Source organism: Rana temporaria, chromosome 12 (genome assembly GCF_905171775.1).
Source record: "Rana temporaria chromosome 12, aRanTem1.1, whole genome shotgun sequence".
Classification (NCBI taxonomy): domain Eukaryota; kingdom Metazoa; phylum Chordata; class Amphibia; order Anura; family Ranidae; genus Rana; species Rana temporaria.
Genome location: NC_053500.1, coordinates 78,615,870 through 78,632,075, shown reverse-complemented (window position 1 = coordinate 78,632,075; position 16,206 = coordinate 78,615,870). Strand labels below are relative to the sequence as shown.

General features: G+C 48.7%; 1 non-coding gene across 1 annotated transcript; it reads left to right on the top strand.

Annotated features, from left to right (window-relative positions):
* Positions 1 to 2,892: 2,892 nt before the first annotated feature.
* Positions 2,893 to 3,107, top strand: LOC120919677. The gene has a single exon (XR_005744611.1). It is a non-coding gene; the product is annotated as a small nucleolar RNA U3 (small nucleolar RNA).
* The last annotated feature ends 13,099 nt before the right edge of the window (positions 3,108 to 16,206 follow it).

Sequence of the window (16,206 nt, the reverse complement as noted above, 5' to 3'; positions counted from 1 at the left end):
GACCCCTTTACATCACATAGCACCCTGCATCTCTGGACCCCTTTACATTACACAGCACCCTGCACCTCTGGACCCCTTTACATTGCACAGCACCCTGCACCTCTGGACCCCTTTACATTACACAGCACCCTACACCTCTGGACCCCTTTATATTACACAGCACTGCATCTCTGGACCCCTTTACATTACACAGCACCCTGCACTTCAGTCTGGATCCCTTTACATTATTCAGCACTGCACCTCTTGGCCACTTTACATTACACAGCACCCTGCACCTCTGTACCCCTTTACATTATACCGCACCTATGGGCCCCTTTACATTACACAGTGCTGTGCATGTCAGATTATCGGGACATGCACAGCACTGTGTAGACATAAAGGAGGAGGGGTAGGCGGCTTAATTCTACTCAGTTGTGACAGCCACTGCCGAGACTGATCAGAGCCGCGATCAAGGAGAGAAGCTCCGTGACCACGGGACTCGCGGACCCGATCGCCGCTGGAGTCCCGCGATCGGTCCCCTACAGTTGTAGGGATCACACGTCATCGATCGTGTGATCCCTTTTATAGGGAGACACAATCGATGATGTCACACCTACAGCCACACCCCCTACAGTTTTAAACACACTTGAGGTCACACATAACCCCATCAGCGCCCCCTGTGGTTAACTCCCAAACTGCAATTGTCATTTTCACAATAAACAATGGGGTAGATTCAGGTAGCAATTACGCCTGCGTATCCATAGATACGCAGCGTAATTGCTAAGTAGCGCCGGCGTATCAACTTTCTGTATTCAGAAAGCTCGATACGCCGACTGTAGCCTAAGATACGACTGGCATAAGGCTCTTATGCCGTCGTATCTTAGGCTGCATTCTGACGCTGGCCGCTAGGTGGCGTTCCTGTAGTTGTCAGCGTAGAGTATGCAAATTGCATACTCACGCCGATTCTCAAACGTACGCGCGCCCGGCGGTCGTGTTTTACGTCGTTTGCGTTCGTCGCTTTCGTCGTAAGGCTGCTCCTGCTATTAGGAGGCGCAGCCAATGGTAAGTATGGACGTCGTTCCTGCGTCGCGATTTTCGAAATTTACGTCGTTTGCGTAAGTGGATCGTGAATGGCGCTGGACGCCATTTACATTCACGTCGAAGCAAATGATGGCCTTGCGACGTCATTTACCGCAATGCACGTCGGGAAATTTTCCCGATGGAGCATGCGCAGTACGTTCGGCGCGGGAACGCGCCTAATTTAAATGATCCACGCCCCCTACGGGATCATTTAAATTACGCGCGCTTACGCCGGCCCCTTTTACGAAACGCCGCCGTAAATTACGGAGCAAATGCTTCGTGGATGAAGCGTAGCTCAAGTAATTTACGGAGGCGTAGTGTAAAAATGGTACGCTGCGCCGCCGTAGCAGTGCGCGCCCCTACCTGAATCTACCCCAATGCATTTTAAATGCATTTTTTGCTGTGAAAATGACAATGGTCCCAAAAATGTGTCAAAATTGTCAGAAGTGTCCGCCATAATGCCGCAGTCACGAAAAAAATCGCTGATCGCCGCCATTAGTAGTAAAAACATTTTTTTATAAAAATGCAATGAAACTATCCCCTATTTCACTATCCCCTATTTTGTAAACGCTATAAATTTTGCGCAAACCAACCGATAAACGCTTATTGCGATTTTTTTTTACCAAAAATAGGTAGAAGAATACGTATCGGCCTAAACTGAGGAAAAATATTTTTTAATATATATTTTTGGGGGATATTTATTATAGCAAAAAGTAAAAAATATTGAATTTTTTTCAAAATTGTCGCTTTGTTTATAGCGCAAAAAATAAAAACCGCAGAGGTGATCAAATACCACCAAAAGAAAGCTCTATTTGTGGGAAAAAAAGGACGCCAATTTTGTTTGGGAGCCACGTCGCACGACTGCGCAATTGTCAGTTAAAGCGACGCAGTGCCGAATCGCAAAACCTGGCCGGGTCCTTTAGCTGCATTTTTGTCCGGGTCTTAGGTGGTTAAGGACCCATTCTTCTTTCGAACTACCATAATCGGGGAGGCATAAGGGCTTCTGGATTCCCAATTTTTTCTGGTCCTCTTGAGCTCCGCCAGTTGTTCACACAAATCTTCCAAATCTCCTAGAGGAACTTGTCTGACTCTTTCCCTAAATGGTTTGTCTTCCTCTAGGCGGATCGTGTGAGTGGCACTCTTCGCACACCTCACGTCATACTCATCCTTAGAAAAGATTTTCTGGCATCTGGCCAACTGAGCTCTGGCCCTTTCTTTCCATTCTGGTGGGAGGGCCGTGTCCCCTGTGCAGAGCTTCTCCAGCATTCCTTCGCCCCCTTCCTCCTTCTTCCAATCAGATAGGGCGATTGGGGTGGCTGAGTTAACTTGACCCAGCAACATCCTGACTGGTACCTTCACCGGTGCAGTCGTAGTGTTTCTGATGCTCACCGAGACCTTCCCATGATAGGGCCTTCAAAGGGACCACTTCAGGGACCACTTCTATCCCCTTACTGCTCTGTGGGTCAGCTTCTAGAACAACAAAGGGGACTGGTTGCCTCCAGCTGAGCTTGACAGAAGCCTTTAAGCAAGTCACCTCTCCTGGCTGCAGCATCCTTTCGCTTCTTCCCAGTCTCCAGATCCTTCCGACTCATTCTTTGGGAGCCTTCTTTTCTAGAACCAGGCGCTGGTAGGCCTGCCTCAACATTGAATGCACCCCTGCAAGCGGAGTATCTTGCTCTTGAGCTAGAGGTGCCAGGAGCCTCCGCACCAAGTCAGTGTTAGTCCCTATGATAAGAGAACTCTTTTCAGCTCCTGGTGGGCGGGGGAAAACTATCGCCAGAGTGTCAAAAGTTTCAGCTTTTCCAGCCACTGAGGGGTCAAAAGTCAATTTGAAGGACTATACTTTCAGGGATCATTTCTATAGGATGCAAAGGGAGAAATGTGCTTGAAAGTGTCCAAACTCACCTTCCACGATGATGAATTTTAGGGTTCTTGTCTCGTTAGGACTCCTGCTGGCAGTGCTGCTCTGTGCAGGTGCTGCCACCATTTGATGACTTGGTTATCTTTCTAGGTGGGAAGATGGCAGGCGGGAGCTCATTCAGAGTGGAAAAAGAGAAGAAAAAAAAAGTCAATTTGATTGGCAAGTATCCATCATATGGGAAGTTTTGGGTGTCAATGCCTCAGATCTCCAACTCTTCCAGCTTGCGTAGCGGCGGTTGCTTGAGGTGTTTGTCATAGAAATCCCTATATAAGAGAGTCACTTGGGCTCCAGTATCAAGGAGGCCCTTGGCGTAGATTCCTTCTATTTGAATGGAAACTATCGGGGAAGGCCCCACTAATTTGGCAGGAAACTTCCTTCTTGACACCTTCTTACTTGACACTGCCGTCTGTAACTTTACTTATTTCTTCTGTGGATTCCTATTAGGTTTGAACCCTTGTTGGACCTGGCGTGGATTGATCTCCTGCCTTTTGGCAGCTTGTGTCGTGGGAGGGAAAATATTTGACTGCCCAGGGACAACAACAGGGGTGGTTGGCGGGGGCTTGTACCTCCGACGCTGCCTTCTTTTTCTAGAGAATGTCTTGGAGTCAACTGAGACCCGCGGACACCCGGTTGACTCCTTCACCGGGGGCCCTCTGAAGTTTTCCACCGGCTGGCGGTACTGAGCTGCGGCCTTCTCAGGACTTGGGCATACTTCCATGATATGTCCGACCCCTCCACAATTGAAGCAAACTGGTAACTTCTAGTGTTTCCTTAGGGAATCGGTATTGGAACTGATAGGTTTCCTTGATTCTGATGAAGCATTCCTACTCGGGGTCTTAGTTGTTTGACTTGTCAGGGCAGTCACCAATTCTATCAACTGAGACACTTGGGCCTTCAAAAGTTCCACCTGATTGTCCCCTTCTTCGGCACCGATGGTTCAAGCTTCTGGGGCTCTCTCTTTTTGTCCAGCATAATTTCTTCTTCTCTAACTAGCCGGATAAGGTCAGGGTATTCCAAGACACTTCCCGATGGGCGGGTCCGCAGCACAAGGGCAATGAGGTCTAAAGGCTGAGAACCTTGTATAACTTGTTCCGTGCGGACCTCATCAACCTTTTTCGGATCCATTCCCTTCTTTAGTAAGATCTGGTATATGATCCGGTCCAACCGTCTTATGAACTCCCACATTTTCTCCTCTTCCTTCTGGTAACAGTGGGCCAGATTCACAAAAGGGATACGATGGCGTATCTCCTGATACGCCGTCGTATCTCTGTTTCTATCTATGCGACTGATTCATAGAATCAGTTACGCATAGATATCCATAAGATCCGACAGGTGTAATTGTTTTACACTGTCGGATCTTAGGATGCAGTACCGCGGCCGCCGCTGGGGGGAGTTTGTGTCGTAAACCAGCGTCGGGTATGCAAATTAGGAGTTACAGCGATCCACGATGGATTTTCGCGTTCGCTACGTCGCCGCTAGTCTAGTTTCCCATCGCAAAGTTAGTCGTCGTTTTGGGTGCCCTAACTTTAGTCAGCAAACGTATTGCTGTCTAAAGTATGGCCGTCGTTCCCGCGTCGAAATTTAAAAATTAACGTCGTTTGCGTAAGCCGTCCGGGAATACGGAATTACTCTACGCGCGTCGCCGTTCGAAAAAAAGATGTCACGGCGCGCAAAGCACGATGGGAATTGCGCAACTGAGCGCGCCTAATTTAAATGGCACACGCCCATTTGAATTGGCCCGCCTTGCGCCAGAGGCCGCCGGCGTAGTTTTCATCGCAAGTGCTTTGTGAATCAGGCACTTGCGATGAAAACTTGTGGCGGTGTAACGTATCTAGGATACGTTACGCCCCTGCGATTCTACGTGAATCTGGCCCAGTGTTCCAACTGATAGAGGAGTTCAGTGGCCTTTTCAGTCCGACCATACACATCTTGAAGTGCACTCAGGTAATCTTGGGTTGCACAGTTTTTCTTACTGAGCTTGAGATTTCGTATGATCTCTAAAGCGGGGCCTCTTAAGCTCTCTGTGTCCCTTTGTTTTTTTTGGGCTTCAGGAACTTCCCATTCTTCCAAAGCCTGGGTGGCAAAGTCTAACCACTCCTCATACCCATCTTCCGCTGAGGGCACCGGCTGTCTACCGGAGAAGACCCTAAGCTTCCGGTACCCAGCCATCACATGTCCGCTGGATTTTTCTTGCACTTCATTTCCCCAAGAACAGCACACAGTTCTAGGTTAAGAGAGGCTAAAGACGGGGATTTGGATCCCACGCTTGAACTGGGGGTGGCTTGGCTAGTGGATGTAGGACCCCCACCGGATAGATCTGGACGTGTAAGAAAAAGTTCAGTCTGATCAGCTGCTTTCACACTCGGACCCTTAAATTGGTCGGGGGTATCCCTTTCTTCCATTCGCACAAGGCATAGGTGTGCGGAGTGCAGAGTGTTTGTCTTTAAATCAATCACCCAGGGTTTTCTACCTGGGGACAGCATTTTCAGGACTGAGGTCAGTTCTTCCTCCTTCCAAATTTTCCCTTTTATCTCCACCATCAGACAGGCATCAGGAGAGGCATTCTCCTCCTCTCACCACTTGTAGATGGCAACAGGATCCATTGTGGTGTAAACAAGGGTTTTTCTTAGGAGGAGGTTAACCACCAAAGCCGTAGAAATCCCAGACGAGCCCCCACTTGTAGCACTACCCCCGGAGGAGCTGCTGGTTGTTTTTGGGTCTACGCTCTGTGATTAACCCCTTAAAGTGGCTCAAAACCCTCCCTTGACACACCTGGTATTATGGGAGTAGTGGATCCCAGTAGCTTGTGGGGAAACACAATGTCCTGTTACACTTCAACAAATTATACAAATAAAACAAGGTTACCTTAGATCAATGGTTCTCAACCTGGGGGTCGGGACCCCCTCGGGGGTCGAATGATGATTTGCCAGGGGTCACCGAAACCTGGGCTGTTCCTGAAGCTCACACCGATCTCCCAGCCTTTTTGTGGCCACCCAGCAGGGCTATCCCTGGAGCCTGTGGTCACCTGTGGTCACCCAGCTGGGCTGTTCCTGGAGGCGGCAGCCGCCCACTCAGCCTCTTTGCAGGCGCCCATTCAGTTCACGATATGGCTGGGGGCCAAAGACTAGAGGTCAGGTGACTGGTGAGGAATGTGAAGTGGGAGGTGCTGGAGGAGACCCTATCTCCTGATTTTGGCATAGGTATCACTGCTACGAGACACCACAAAGTCGGAGACACAGTGAAGCCGGAGACACAGTGAGTTACATTACCTGTGATTATAGATGCCATTAAAAGGACTCAGGTAGCGCTAAATGTCTGTGGGTTAGGGGCGCAAAATACTTGTCTTGCGTGCTGACAACCCACACTACAAAAATAATTTTACTGTTAGGGGTCCCCACAAATTGGGAAATTTTATCAAGGGGTCACCGCACTAGAAGGTTGAGAACCACTGCCTTAGATGAAAGGGATCTTGTGATATGAAAGATAGGCTGCACACAGACTTCAAGATAACCAAAGTAATGCTTTACTTAAAGAAGAAACAACTGAACATGAGTAAAACAGTGACACCCTATTTGCAGATCCCTGCAGTATCAGTAACAATATTAAGGCTTAAGTGTGAGCTAGGCTACAATGTTAAATAGACCTGTGTGAGCACACAGCAAGAGAGACCCTTTCAACAAAACATGTACATTGAAACGCCCTCTTGCCAAACCTCACCCAGCTCTCTTCCTCTCTACAATACCATATAAAGTAATATAACTGATTACTCGGTCAATGAGCAATGCAATGAATATAGGGGGTTATCCTCAAAAGAGATACTCCGACTTAACTGCTGTTCAGTCTGTGTGTAACTTTGGAAACTATCCTCAAAAGGCTTTTTCCAAAGTTACACAGAAGATCCGGCATGTGTAATTGAATTACACTGCCTAATTTTAGGATGCAGTACCGCATCCGCCGCTGGGGGCATTTCGAGTCGAAATGCCGTTGCTAGTATGCAAATTAGCACTTAAGGCGATCCACAAAGCTTTCTAGCTTCCTTTTTGCGCCGTAAGTGTTATTTTGCAAGTGTAAAATTAGGGCTCGTTTTACAAAGTGTAAAGTTAGTCACACCTTGTAAAGGCCCATTCCAGCGACGGCATTTGGTATGCTTTCCCGAGGGAGAACTCCACGTCAATTTGTAAAAAACAAAACCGGCATGGGTTCCCCCCCAGGAGCATACCAGGCCCTTAGGTCTGGTATGGGTTGTAAGGGGACCCCCCCTACGCCGAAAAATCGACGTAGGGGGTCCCCTACAATCCATACCAGACCCGTATCCAAAGCACGCTACCCGGCCAGCCAGGAAGGGAGTGGGGACGAGCGAGCGCCCCCCCCCTCCTGAGCCGTGCCAGGCCGCATGCCCTCAACATGGGGGGGTTGGGTGCTCTGGGGCAGGGGGGCGCACTGCGGGCCCCCCCACCCCAGAGCACCCTGTCCCCATGTTGATGAGGACAGGACCTCTTCCCGACAACCCTTGCCATTGGTTGTCGGGGTATGCGGGCGGGGGCTTATCGGAATCTGGGAGTCCCCTTTAATAAGGGGGCCCCCAGATACCGGCCCCCCACCCTAAGTGAATGGATATGGGGTACATCGTACCCCTATCCATTCACCTGGAGGCAAAAAGTAAAAGTTAATAAACACACAACACAAGGCTTTTTAAAATATTTTATTATTCTGCTCCGGACGCCCCCCCTGTCTTCGTTATTAGCTCAATTACCAGGGGGGGCTTCTTCTTCCACTCTCCGGGGGTCTTCCGCTCTCCGGGGGTCTTCCGCTCTCCGGGGGGGCTTCTCCGGACTCCGGGGGGCTTCTTCCATCTTCTCCCCTCTTCCGCTCTTGACTCGGCGAACCCCGGTTCTTCTGCAGCTCTCCGGTGCCTTCTTCTTCAGCGCTGGCTGCCTGCTATGTTTGTGTGTTAGCTCGATTTCAAACAGGCAGCCGGCGCGGTCTTCTGTGACGCCAGGGTCTTCTGGTCTTCCGATGTTGCCTCGTCGCCTGTTGTCGCTGTAATGATGGAAGCGCGCCTTGCATCACATTTATATAGGCATCACCGTCCCATCATGCTCCGGTAGGTACCCACGTGGTGGGTGCCTACCCACGTGCACCCACCACGTGGGTACCTACCGGAGCATGATGGGACGGTGATGCCTATATAAATGTGATGCAAGGCGCGCTTCCATCATTACAGCGACAACAGGCGACGAGGCAACATCGGAAGACCAGAAGACCCTGGCGTCACAGAAGACCGCGCCGGCTGCCTGTTTGAAATCGAGCTAACACACAAACATAGCAGGCAGCCAGCGCTGAAGAAGAAGGCACCGGAGAGCTGCAGAAGAACCGGGGTTCGCCGAGTCAAGAGCGGAAGAGGGGAGAAGATGGAAGAAGCCCCCCGGAGTCCGGAGAAGCCCCCCCGGAGAGCGGAAGACCCCCGGAGAGCGGAAGACCCCCGGAGAGTGGAAGAAGAAGCCCCCCCTGGTAATTGAGCTAATAACGAAGACAGGGGGGGCGTCCGGAGCAGAATAATAAAATATTTTAAAAAGCCTTGTGTTGTGTGTTTATTAACTTTTACTTTTTGCCTCCAGGTGAATGGATAGGGGTACGATGTACCCCATATCCATTCACTTAGGGTGGGGGGCCGGTATCTGGGGGCCCCCTTATTAAAGGGGACTCCCAGATTCCGATAAGCCCCCGCCCGCATACCCCGACAACCAATGGCAAGGGTTGTCGGGAAGAGGTCCTGTCCTCATCAACATGGGGACAGGGTGCTCTGGGGTGGGGGGGCCCGCAGTGCGCCCCCCTGCCCCAGAGCACCCAACCCCCCCATGTTGAGGGCATGCGGCCTGGCACGGCTCAGGAGGGGGGGGGGGCTCTCGCTCGTCCCCACTCCCTTCCTGGCCAGCCGGGTAGCGTGCTTTGGATACGGGTCTGGTATGGATTGTAGGGGGACCCCCTACGTCAATTTTTCGGCGTGGGGGGGTCTCCTTACAACCCATGCCAGACCTAAGGGCCTGGTATGCTCCTGGGGGGGGAACCCATGCCGTTTTTTTCTTTGAAAATGGGCATGGAGTTCTCACTCAGGAATGCATGCCGCTGTCATTTTTTTTATCCCCGACGCAACTTTAAGCCGTCGCGATCCTCAAAACTTGGCGTAACGTAACTTCGCGCATGCGCAGTACGGCCGGCGCGCATGCGCAGTACGGCCGGCGCGGGAGCGCGCCTCATTTAAATGGGACTCGCCCCATTTGAATAGGAACGCCTTGCGCCGGCGGAATTTTAGTTACACAGCCTGAAATTTCTAGATAAGTGCTTTGTGGATCAGGCACTTAGGTAGAAACTTTAAGGCAGTGTAACTTAAATTGGATTTTTTAAGTTACGTCAGGTTTTTGTGGATCTGGCCCATAGTGAATATACAAATCCAAATAGATAACCCTTAGGTACTGTAACGGTCACCACCGTTTACGATATTCCATTCCATCAACCCACGACAGCTTCCGACACTCCACAATCCAGCAGACACGATGCATAAGAATTCCCTCAGAGAGACGAGACATACGCTCTGTGTTCTGAGTCAAAATGTATGAACACCTTTTAATGGTAACTTAGCTTTCTTATATACAGTTTTAGAAACCAAGGGCCAGATCCACAAAGAACTGCCTATCTTTAGGCAAAAGTGGAGGATCCCCCAGGGTGGGGCTTTTTAGGCAACAGTAGTACAAGTAGTCATAGTAGGTACAAAGGTAAATAATAGTTTAATAATAACAAGAAGTATCAAACAATATATGATAAACATGTATAATACAAAAGTTTAAAAACAACACAATAATAGGGTGTGAGTTGGAAAAAAGTGATGAGTCCACGATATGAATACTGGGCCCAACGCGTTTCGGGTTTCCTTCTTCAGGGACCGAAGTATGTGTGGAGTCAAAAAGTGTAAAAAACAACTTTTCTAGAAAAAATAAATAAATAGCAATGTGTTGAAAATAATAACGTACAGAGAAAAAATGTATGAATATTAAACTAGCACAGATAAGAGAACGTACCACCCAAAACGTTTCAAAGGCTCAGCACACCCTTTAAGGAGACCTCACGATCAGGACGCATGGCAGACCTCGGATGGTGACGAGAGGAATGTGAACTGGCATCTGTATCAATCACAGCGTAGCAAGACCTTTGGCCCAAAGTGTCACAGCGTAAAAAGATTTTTTATTTTTTGTATTTGTTTATTTTTACCTGTCCCAAAATATGAAAAAAAGGACAAGATAATATCAACGAGGCAAATGGTCGCAAAAAAATCGCAAAGAAAAGAAAACTGAACCAAAAATTTATATATGAGCTGAGAGACATACCTGTAATGTCAAAAAGTGGCCAAAGAGGTCAGTAGAGGGCTCAAAAGCTAGAAAGTAAAATGAAAGTAATGGATCAAAGTTAGAAATGTGCAGGGTATGAAGGGATAACATGTAAGGTAACAGGTTGGAAGTAGTACTGGGAGACATACTAGGAAAGTGTTACTTACATGGGAGAAGAACACATGCAGTGTGGGATGTATGCAGATGCTGCAGCCGTCCAGCAATGTCTGACATTGTGGGGCTGCTGGGCTTTAAATAGGAAGTGGGAGGGAGGGGAAAGTAAGATGGGAGGAGGCTGTCACAGAGAGCCTGGTTGTTATGGGTCAGTGTGAAGGAAGGGGGCGGCGTAAGATGGGCATAGTCCGAGTGAGGAGGGGGGGGGAGGGACGGGTATGTCCCGCTCTCCTCATAGGGAAGCCCACACTGGTGACGTAGGGCTGCATAGGAACATAAGTGAGGTGGAGTAGGCAGTGGGCGGGACAGAGAGAGAGGGCGGAAGGTGCGCCCTGCTCCCTCAACTCCGCCCATACTCGCCGCTGGCCGCGATGACGTCGATACATCGCCGCACGGCGATGCAGTGTGTGTAATGTAGGGTGGGCGGGACAGAGAGAGAGGACGGAAAAAACGTCCTACACTCTCACCTCCGCCCACACTAGCCCCCTAACAGCGCGAGTGACGTGTACACGCCACAGCGCAGCTCGGAGCTGAATGGCAAGTGACCAGCAACGTCACCTGACAGGCAAATGAATGAGCAATTGCTTAGCAGAGTATGAAGGGAACGTATAAATAAAAAGAAGGCATGAACAATGTAAATGCTGGGGAGATAAGTACATGAAGGGTCAAATGAGGAAAGTAGTAAAGAAAGGAGATGGGTGTATTGAAACTGCAGAAAGCAGCTAAAGGTTTGTGTATAGAGTGATATTGTAAACACAGTTATTGCGCAATGCCAATAGAGGTATGGTTTTATATACAGGTAAGCTCAGCCATAAATTTAAGGGGACAGCAATCAAAAAAAGGTTTTAAGGATATAATATTAACATTATATCCTTAAAACCTTTTTTTGATTGCTGTCCCCTTAAATTTATGGCTGAGCTTACCTGTATATAAAACCATACCTCTATTGGCATTGCGCAATATCTGTGTTTACAATATCACTCTATACACAAACCTTTAGCTGCTTTCTGCAGTTTCAATACACCCATCTCCTTTCTTTACTACTTTCCTCATTTGACCCTTCATGTACTTATCTCCCCAGCATTTACATTGTTCATGCCTTCTTTTTATTTATACGTTCCCTTCATACTCTGCTAAGCAATTGCTCATTCATTTGCCTGTCAGGTGACGTTGCTGGTCACTTGCCATTCAGCTCCGAGCTGCGCTGTGGCGTGTACACGTCACTCGCGCTGTTAGGGGGCTAGTGTGGGTGAGAGTGTAGGACGTTTTTTCCGTCCTCTCTCTCTGTCCCGCCCACCCTACATTACACACACTGCATCGCCGTGCGGCGATGTATCGACGTCATCGCGGCCAGCGGCGAGTATGGGCGGAGTTGAGGGAGCAGGGCGCACCTTCCGCCCTCTCTCTCTGTCCCGCCCACTGCCTACTCCACCTCACTTATGTTCCTATGCAGCCCTACGTCACCAGTGTGGGCTTCCCTATGAGGAGAGCGGGACATACCCGTCCCTCCCCCCCCCTCCTCACTCGGACTATGCCCATCTTACGCCGCCCCCTTCCTTCACACTGACCCATAACAACCAGGCTCTCTGTGACAGCCTCCTCCCATCTTACTTTCCCCTCCCTCCCACTTCCTATTTAAAGCCCAGCAGCCCCACAATGTCAGACATTGCTGGACGGCTGCAGCATCTGCATACATCCCACACTGCATGTGTTCTTCTCCCATGTAAGTAACACTTTCCTAGTATGTCTCCCAGTACTACTTCCAACCTGTTACCTTACATGTTATCCCTTCATACCCTGCACATTTCTAACTTTGATCCATTACTTTCATTTTACTTTCTAGCTTTTGAGCCCTCTACTGACCTCTTTGGCCACTTTTTGACATTACAGGTATGTCTCTCAGCTCATATATAAATTTTTGGTTCAGTTTTCTTTTCTTTGCGATTTTTTTGCGACCATTTTCCTCGTTGATATTATCTTGTCCTTTTTTTCATATTTTGGGACAGGTAAAAATAAACAAATACAAAAAATAAAAAATCTTTTTACGCTGTGACACTTTGGGCCAAAGGTCTTGCTACGCTGTGATTGATACAGATGCCAGTTCACATTCCTCTCGTCACCATCCGAGGTCTGCCATGCGTCCTGATCGTGAGGTCTCCTTAAAGGGTGTGCTGAGCCTTTGAAACGTTTTGGGTGGTACGTTCTCTTATCTGTGCTAGTTTAATATTCATACATTTTTTCTCTGTACGTTATTATTTTCAACACATTGCTATTTATTTATTTTTTCTAGAAAAGTTGTTTTTTACACTTTTTGACTCCACACATACTTCGGTCCCTGAAGAAGGAAACCCGAAACGCGTTGGGCCCAGTATTCATATCGTGGACTCATCACTTTTTTCCAACTCACACCCTATTATTGTGTTGTTTTTAAACTTTTGTATTATACATGTTTATCATATATTGTTTGATACTTCTTGTTATTATTAAACTATTATTTACCTTTGTACCTACTATGACTACTTGTACTACTGTTGCCTAAAAAGCCCCACCCTGGGGGATCCTCCACTTTTTCTGTTCATCAGGGGTGTTGGCAACTTTTTGAGACCAGACTATCAAAGATGTTCTATTCATATTTGCCTATCTTTAGGCAGGCACAGCGTATCTCAGATACACTACGCCGCCGTAACTTAGGGCAAGATCCACAGCCAGCGGCGCAAATTAAGTTACTCAAAACTTATGTCATTTAAGTTACGGCGCCCTAATTTTTTATCGTAAGTGCCGTATCCACAGCGCATTTGCGCACTAAATTGCGCAAGCGTAACTTAAATCCCGAGGCGTAAGGCGGGGTTATTGCAAGTGGGAAGGAAGTGGGCGTGCTCCATTGTAATGAGCCGTGACCCCATGCAAATGAGGGGCCAGTCGTACTGCGCATGCGCGCACGAATCTGCACCTCACTGGGCATGCTCAGAACTTGGCTCGGCGCAATCAGACCCCGAACCCGAACATCCAAGTGTCCGCTCAACTCTACTCACAACACATATCTATCATCAATAGCATCTTCACACAATGAAAGGTCTTAGGAGTAGTGTTGCTCACGAATATTCGTATTGCGAATATTCGGCTCGAATATGGCATATTCGAGTATTCGCGAATATATCGAATTTCGCGGCCAATATTCGCTATTCCGAATATTCAAATTTTTTCAATTTTATTTTTAAAACAGATCACATCCTAGTGATCTCCATCGACGTCTAAAAGCATTGCTGGTATGATTAGAGACACTGGGCCGAGTAGCTGAAGCGATCATTTTATATTGCAGAATATTCGCAATGCGAATATTCGGCAATAGGAATATTGTGCGATTATTTTCTCCGCCTTTCTTTTGCATCAGAGTTCTCCTACCACAGTTGTTAAAATTTTGCTATTATTTTCGCATCCGCATTAGCGCAATTTCGCAATATTGTTTTCTGAATAATCTTATTTTTTCAATTTTATTTTTAAAACAGATCACATCCAAGTGATCTCCATCGACGTCTAAAAGCATTGCTGGTATGATTAGAGACACTGGGCCGAGTAGCTGAAGCGATCATTGCCTGCACGGCCATTATATAAGGTCACTCCCAGCAGCATTTCATTGCAGATTCACAAGGTGGCTAGAGAGTGTGGAGTGTTTCTGTGTTTCTGTGTGATCTTACAGCATCAGCATTGTGCTTCCTTGCTAGTGATTTCAGTTCATATTCTACTTATTCTAAACTGCTTTTTTCAAAGCAAAAGACCCAACAGCTTTTTTAAAAGCTAAGTTTTGTGTTGTATTGTCCAGGTTAGTGTAGCTTAGTGTTAGATAGATTTCTGTGTAGTTAGTGTAAGTGTACATTGTGTAAGTGTACATTTCTTTAAGGTAGCTTAGTTTAGTGTGTGTTTAGTGTCTGTGTTTTGTGTAAAAAAAAAAAAAAAATTTAGTAGTTAGTGTTTGTTTAGTGCATATTTTTTTATTTTTTTTGTAGTCCTTGTCTTTGTCCTTGTCAGTCAGTGTAAAAAAAAAAAAAAAAAAATTTAGGTGTACTAGTTTTATTATAGTTTAGTAGCTGTCTGTCTACGTCTTTGTCTGCGTGCCTGTCTTTTAAAAAAAAAAAATCCTTCCTCACCTTTCCCCCCCCAATAAAGTTTACCCCCCCCCCCCCTCCACATCAGCAAGTATGAGCAGCATGCGTGGCCGTGGCAGCAGGGGTAGGGGAGTTACTCCCAGTGCTGGGTCGCTGCCAGCACGGGGTACCTCTCGCGCCCCTACTAGTGGTAGAGGATCAGGTGGAACGGGAGTCCGCCTCATCCGTGATTTTTTTTCAACGAGCAGCCGCCTGATATTGCCTTCTCAGGCTCCAGTAGTGGTGGACTATATGGGGCACAGCAGTGCCACTGAGTCGTCAGTCCCGACTCCCAGTAGCACCACCATTACACCGGTGCTTTTAGTACCCCCCCCCAGCCCCCAAGAGTCCAGCATCTTACTGTTCGACAGCGACAGTGAGAGGGATATCTTGGGGGAGGCCATGCATCAGACAGACATCCTGTTCTGTCCTGATGGTCAGGACCTTTTTGAAGGGATGATGGAGGAGGATGGGATACCTGCTGTCAGTATCCCAGAGACATCCCTTCCAAGTGGTGCTGGTGTTTTTGTTCAGGAAACACCCCCACCTAGTCAGACCCAGGCGTCGGTGAGGGGACAGCGGAGCCAGGCTAGCGGCTCCATGTCAGCTGGTTCCCTCAGACCAACACATTTCAGCCCTGGGTCTGACATATCTGGGGGCGAAGAGGAGGGTGACCCAACATGGGTGCCATCTGATTTGACGGTTCACAGCGTCAGTGACGACGAGGAAGGTAGGCACCCTGGGGAAACGGTGCGCCAGGTCACCAGGGAGACCAGCGTCAGGGTCTCCACTGGTGATGGCAGCAGGAGGTGTCAGCAGCAGCAGCAGCAGCAGGCAGCTCCACCTGTGCGCACCGAGTCCCAGCAGGTGCAAGTCAGCGTCACCCCATCTGACCTACTTCACCCTGGTAGCAGATAACCCTACCGTGGCCATCTGCCAGATCTGTCATGTCAGGGTGAAGAGAGGGAAGTGCTTGGCTCGGGTGGGTACCACAGCCCTGAACCAGCACCTGAGAATCAATCACTGGCGGGAGTATGACCAGATGAAGCGTGGTGGTGGTAGCAGCGCCACCACCACAAGTGAGCAGGGTACAGCAGCCCCTGCCACAGCTTCATCTGTTCCCAGCAGGTCATGCCCCCCCGCTCCCTCTAGTAGAGGTGCTGGTACCGGCAACCAGACCTCTACTTCCACAGCACCCTCCTCGTCTGTGTCCTGCACTGCCGTCCGCCGCCAGGCGTTGCTTTCCGACGCCTTTGAACGCACCACTCCCTTCCCCCCTGGAGACCGACGTGTGCGTTCCCTCAATGGGCTCCTGGCAAGGGTTATTGCCCAACATCTGCTGCCCTTCAACATCGTTGACAGCAACCCCTTCAGGCAGATGTTGGAGCAGGCCCAACCCCAATGGCGTGTCCCCAGCTGCCATTTCTTTGCCAGGACTGGTGTCCCTGCCCTACACCAGCACATTGTGCAGAATGTAACCCTGTCACTGGATCACGATGTCAGCGACAGGGTGCATCTCACAATGGAT